Genomic DNA, 6,674 nt, shown 5'->3' with positions numbered 1-6,674 from the left:
GCAAATACCTACAGGTTAATACCTTGGGAGTGAGACATGCTGACTAAAACAGAATTGAGTGCTGCTGAGTTCTTACAATTTAAGACTTGGTGGACAGATGAAGCTGCTATGCGAGAACGATGAAATAGGGTTCAAAATCCACCTGTTAATATTACTGCTGAACAATTGCTAGACTCTGGAGCTTGCACAGGTATTGAGAGGCAGCTTCATTATGATGATCAAGCTGTTAATCAAGTGAGGCAGTCATGCTTGGCTGCATGGAGAAGGATTACAGTTCCAGGAAAGCCTACACAGTCTTTTGCTAAAGTGATTCAAGGTGTTAATGAAACTTATGTGGAATTTATTGCCAGACTGACTGATATGCTTACTAAGACTATTGAAATTCCTGAAGCTAGAGAGTTAATCCTGCTAAAGCTCACTTTTGATCAAGCTAACAGTGAGTGTAAGAAAGCTATCCAGCCTATTAAGGCCGCAGGTGGGTCTGTCCTTGATTATATAAAAGCTTGTCAGGACACTGGTTCAACCACCCACCAGATGACAGTGTTAGCTTCAGCTATGAGAGGAGGAAATAACCCGAAAAAGAAAGGGAATTGTTTTAAGTGTGGAAAATTTGGACATTTTCAAAAGAATTGTCGGTCCTATGTTAATCAAGCAGGAAAAGGACCTCGTACTCCATCAAAAATTTGTCCAGTGTGCCATAAAGGATATCATTGGGCTAATGAATGTAGATCAAAAATAGACTGGAAAGGCACACCTTTAAAATCAGGAAACCACTTTGTGTGCCTAGCTCAGGGCCCTCAGACAAAAAATATGAGCCTGGCCAACCAATTTCCTGTCAGCAATGGTCAGTATCATTCATCCCAGTCTCAGAATTAAGAGTGGCTACTCAAGGTAGTGCTGCTGTTGATCTTCCATCTACTGAGACTAAATTGATAACTTCAGAGGCAGGCATTCAAACAATTTTGACAGGAGTAAAAGGGCCTTTACCTAACAATACAGTAGGCATTATAATTGGAAGAAGTAGTTTAACTATGAAGGGATTGTTGGTGCAAGTAGGAATTATAGATAGTGATTTTACAGAGGAAATAAAAATAATGGTTCAAGCTGTTAATTCTATTCAAATACAAAAAAGGACAATGAATTGCTCAATTATTACTGCTTCCCTATAATAAACCAGCTACTCTTCCTTTTAAAAGGAAGGGGGGATTCGGATCAACTGGAAAAAATATGTATTGGCAAACTTTTGTAAATGATGATAGACCTGAAACTACAATTACAATTAATGGAAAAGTGTTCTTTGGCTTAATAGATACAGGAGCAGACGTATCTATTATAGCTAAATGTTATTGGCCTCAATCCTGGACTTTGCAGAAAGTACCTACAGTTTTTACTGGAGTTGGTACAATGACTGATGTTTATCAAAGCACTAATATTTTTGATGTCTTAGGTCCTGATGGACAAAAATCTACTTTACAACCTTATGTGGCTGATGTGGGAATTAATTTGTGGGGCCATGATTTGTTAAGTCAATGGGGTGCTTTCATTCATATTCCTACCTTATCGGAGCAGGCTAAAACATTATATATGGATATGCAATATAATACTAGATGTAAAGGAGATAGGAGGGGAATTGGATTTCCTTCCAGTTCATCGGATCCTGAATGAGCAAATTTATCTTAGGGGCCATTGAAAGAAAGGGCAGTCCCAAACCAATTACTTGGTTAACTGAAACACCGGTATGGATAGATCAATGGCCCCTAACAGTAGAAAAATTAAATGCCCTACATAGTTTGGTTAAAGAACAGTTGGAGCAAAAGCATATAGAACCTTCTAATAGTCCTTGGAACTCTCCGGTATTTGTTATTAAAAAGAAATCTGGAAAACGGAGACTCCTGATGGATTTAAGAGCTATAAATAAAGTCATGCATCCTATGGGAGCATTACAACTGGGAGTTCCACAACCATCAATGATTCCAAAAGATTGGTCTCTAATTATAATTGATTTGAAAGATTGTTTTTTCACTATTCCTTTGCATCCTGCTGATAAGGTAAAGTTTGCTTTCTCTGTGCCTTCGTTTAATAATCAGACACCTATGCAAAGATATCAATGGTGTGTTTTACCTCAGGGTATGATGAATAGTCCAACCATGTGTCAATTATTTGTACACCAACCTCTTTAAAAGTTATGTGATCAGTTTCCTGAAGCAATGATTATCCATTATATGGATGATATATTATTCACTCATGCTTCTGATGAAAAATTACAATTATTTGTTATGGTAGAAAAAATTTTACTGGAATATGGGTTACAAATAGCCCCTGAAAAAATTCAGAAAGAAGCTCCATTCTCTTACTTAGGCATGAAATTGTCTAAAGGGTGTATTACATCTCAAAAGGTGCAAATTCGAAGAGATAAATTAAACACTCTTAATGATTTTCAAAAACTTTTAGGAGACATTAATTGGATTAGACCTGTGTTAGGAATTCCTAATTATATGTTAACTCATTTATTCCAAACTCTGCAGGGGGATTCAGACCTTACTAGTGCACGTTCTTTATCTATGGAAGCAGAACGAGAATTAAATTTAATAGAGGAAAGAATTTCACTAGGACAGTTGACACAAATTGACCCTGGAAAAATTGTAGATTTAATTATATTTTCCACTGTGCAATCTCCCACAGCTTTATTGTGGCAGGAGGGAGTTTTGGAGTGGATTTTCCTACCTAATAATAAACAAAAGAGATTACAAACTTATTTACAAAAAATCATCAATATATTGGCAAAAGGACATGTGTGCTTAATGCAATTTAAAGGGTCTGACCCTGATCGCATTATTTGTGAGTTATCACAAGAAGAAATTCATCATCTATATGTAACCAACCCTCAATGGCAGATAGCTATCAGTGACTTTCAAGGTGTTATTTATTTATTTATTAAATTTTATTCATTTTGTAAAAATATTACATTCAAAAAATATGAGGTCCCATTCAACCCCACCACCCCCAACCCACCACTGCCCCCCCAGCAACACTCACTCCCATCATCATGACACATCCATTGCATTTGGTAAGTACATCTCTGGGCATCTCTGCACCTCATGGTCAATGGTCCACATCATAGCCCATACTCTCCCACGTTCCATCCAGTGGGCCCTGGGAGGATTTACAATGTCCAGTGATTGCCCCTGAAGCACCATCCAGGGCAACTCCAAGTCCCAAAAATGCCTCCACATCTCATCTCTTCCTGCCATTCCCCATACCCATCAGCCATCAAGGTGTTATTGATAATCATTTTCCTACTTCAAAATTACTTACTTTCTTACGAAAAACTACTTGGATATTACCTAAGATTATAAAATCTCTACCTTTAGAAAATGCATGTACAGTGTTTACTGATGGCAGTAGTAACAGGAAAGCAGCATTTGTTACCAAAGCAAAAGAACAGGCTTGGCAGACTCCATTCACATCTGCTCAGTGTACTGAACTTGCTGCCATCATTAAGGTGTTAACAATATTTAAGAAACCTTTGAATATTGTCTCTGATTCTGAATATGTATGCCTTACTGTTAAGTATATTGAAACGGCTCATATCTTTGTTACTGATGAATTATCTCAACTTTTTGCTGATTTGCAACATTTCATTAGATTAAGACAGCATCCATTTATATTACACATATACGTTCTCATATCTCTTTGCCTGGTCCTATGACAGCAAGTAATGCTCGTGCTGATTTATTAGTGGGGTGTTTACAAAGTGCTCATGATTACCATGCTTTAACTCACATTAATGTTAAAGGCCTGTGAAATAAATATCAAAAGCTAACAAGACTACAAGTGTAGGAAATTATTCATACTTGTCCTACATGTGGACCACTAACAGCAGTGCCTTTTCAGGCTGGAACTAATCCCAGAGGCCTGACTCCTAATCAATTATGGCAGATGGATGTTACTCACATTCCATCCTTTGGTAAACTACAATATGTTTATGTTTGTATTGACACTTATTCTCATTTCATGTGGGCTACTGCTCAAAGTGGGGAATGGTTTCATCATGTTCACTCACATCTCTGGCCTGCTTTTGCTGTGATGGGATGCCCTCTAAAGATTAAAACTGATAATGGACCCTCTTACATTAGTAAATCCTTTGCTTCCTTTTGTGGGAAATATGCTATTGAACATGTTACCGGCATTCCCCATAATCCTACAGGTCAAGCTATTGTTGAAAGATGCCATCATATTCTCAAGACTATGCTTTTAAAACAAAAAGGGGGAGAAGATGGTATGATATCACCTAAAGATCAATGGGCTAAAGCTTTATTTACCTTAAATTTTCTTAATGTTTATGATTCTATGACACTGGCTGAATGTCATTTTGGACATTCTCAAAAATCCACAGAAATTGCAGATTCTGAGAATCAACCAATATTTTGGAAAGATGTTTTAAGTAATGAATGGAAGAAAGGCAGGGTTAAAGTATGGGGGCGAGGTTATGCTCTTATCATTTCAGAAAATGGAGAAGAAATCTGGCTTCTGGCAAAAAGGATTAAACCTAGGACTGAAGAAGTGGAGTCTTCTACACATATGGATCCTACTGATAGTGAGTGAAACCGGCAATGGTAATGGTAATTGCACATATTGGGCTTATATCCCTAATCCCCCATTACTTTGAGTGCTAACCTGGAAAGATCCTTCTTTTCCTGTCTATTTAAATAAAACTATTATATTTCCTGGACCCGTGGATGATAGACTACCACTTAAGCCACGAGAAGAAGGACAAAGGATTTATAATCTCCTTCTTCCATTTGATTTCCGACCTCTTTGCATTGGCAATCGCCCACCATGTATGGCTGTGAAAAATAGAACTATGATCAATTTTAGCCATAATAATACTAAATCTTTGGTAACTTTATTCCCATCCTATCAATACCAAGAATATAAGTATCCAAGTTATAGTTATCCTAAGAGGAATGCTGGTGATATGCAAAGATGGTATGAATGCCATATGGGAAGAGAATCTGTCATTTTTAATTATTCCTATGGAATAGTTTGGGAAAGTGCCCCTATGGGGAATCCCAACAAATATAAGGGCAGATTTATTTGGTATAGTATAAATAGCATGGGACAACAAATTAGTAATATGCAGTATCCCTTTCATGAATCCCTTGATTTGGATGAGAAAATAATTTTTACCAAAAATAAGTGATTGGAAAAATATAGGGAAATGGGTTCCTTTTCCATGGTGCAATAGCACTGGAGTCCATGATCAAAAACAAATATGGAAAGTCTTAGGAGTGGCATCTACTTCTGAATGGAAAGGTAATAAAAGTATAGATGGACAATATTTACAATTAGATCAAATTAATCTTTTTCAATCATGTGTCAGAGATCCATATGTGTTTGTGGTAGGGAAGGCTACCATTACTGAAAATGCTTTATTTTATAAGAATGGGGCTTTGTATACTTGCTTGTCTGAGAATATTTTACAGAATGGAGATATTATCACCATGGCTTGCCGAAGACGAGGAGTGTGGATCCCGGTGAAAATGAATCGGATGTGGCAGTCATCACCTGAAAGTCATCTTCTTTTTCACCTGGCTCAAGGACTGTTGAAATGATCTAAGAGATTTTTGGGACTTCTCATAGCTGGCATTCTTGGCTTCATTGGTGTCATCACTGCTGCTACCACTGCTGCTGCTGCATTGCATGAGACGGTACAAACACAGCAATATGTGCATGATTGGCACAAGAATGCAGGTGACTTATGGCATAGTCAGGAGCACATTGATGAAGGTCTTAATAACAGAGTTAGTGATTTGGAATCTCCTGTTTTACACTTAGGAGACCAAGTTTATAATTTGAATTTGTTAAGAGGATTGAAATGTGATTGGAATGAAAGTAATTTTTGTATTACTCCTTTGGATTATAACATTTCTATGTTTCAATGGAATAAGATCAGAAATCATTTGTTAGGACACAAAGGAAATATGTCATTAGAAATTGAGGAATTGCAGAAAAAGATTTTAGAAATGTCTCATAATCAGATATACGTAGATAATGATAAGGACATCTTTAATTATTTGATTTCACATTTTAATAAGTTTAATCCTGTTGATTGATGGAAGTCTCAGCATTTCTTATCTGCCTTAGGAATAGGGATATGTGTATTAATCCTGTTGCTAATGGTTGTCGCTTGCCTGGGTAAAGGTGTTTGTCAGAGATTGCACCGTTTGGACACAATGGGACAGGCTAATAACTTAGTACTTGCTAAAACCCTACAATAGTACCCCAAAGTCAGTGAGCTTGGCTGGTAGTCAATGACGGGTTAGACCCCCTGGGGGGCAACCTAAGACAGGCACAGTCACCCTGACTAAAACAAAAAGGGGGAAATGTGGGAAACAAACGCGTGTTTTTTCCATGGAGGCAGGTTGCTTCCATGAGCACTGAGTCAAACTGTCCTTTATGATTATTGGTGCCGATCACAATCTTGGCTGGGAAAGCACACCTGCAGGCAGAACAATACATATAGAACAGAACAACCTGAGTAACAAGATTTATGAGCATAGTTACTGATTTTTATAATAATAGTTCCAGTAAAGTTTGTTGGTGTTCATCAATCACTAGTTAATATAGAATGAGGTAAGGGTAATAGGTAACTTGACTTTGTGCTGAATGTC

At 37.3% G+C, this 6,674-nt stretch overlaps 1 long non-coding RNA gene across 2 annotated transcripts; it reads left to right on the top strand.

Annotated features, from left to right (window-relative positions):
- Positions 1 to 3,857: 3,857 nt before the first annotated feature.
- On the top strand, positions 3,858 to 5,942 carry LOC139436773 (uncharacterized). Of its 2 annotated transcripts, none has more exons than XR_011646211.1 (2): positions 3,858 to 4,616; positions 5,487 to 5,942. It is a non-coding gene; the product is annotated as an uncharacterized lncRNA (long non-coding RNA). The 2 variants fall into 2 exon arrangements; XR_011646210.1 differs by having other exon boundaries at positions 5,475 to 5,942.
- Positions 5,943 to 6,674: the final 732 nt, after the last annotated feature.

Source organism: Dasypus novemcinctus, chromosome 17, assembly GCF_030445035.2.
Source record: "Dasypus novemcinctus isolate mDasNov1 chromosome 17, mDasNov1.1.hap2, whole genome shotgun sequence".
NCBI classification, from domain to species: Eukaryota; Metazoa; Chordata; class Mammalia; order Cingulata; family Dasypodidae; genus Dasypus; species Dasypus novemcinctus.
The sequence above is the reverse complement of the archived record's forward strand: the minus strand, read 5'-3'. Positions and strand labels throughout refer to the sequence as shown.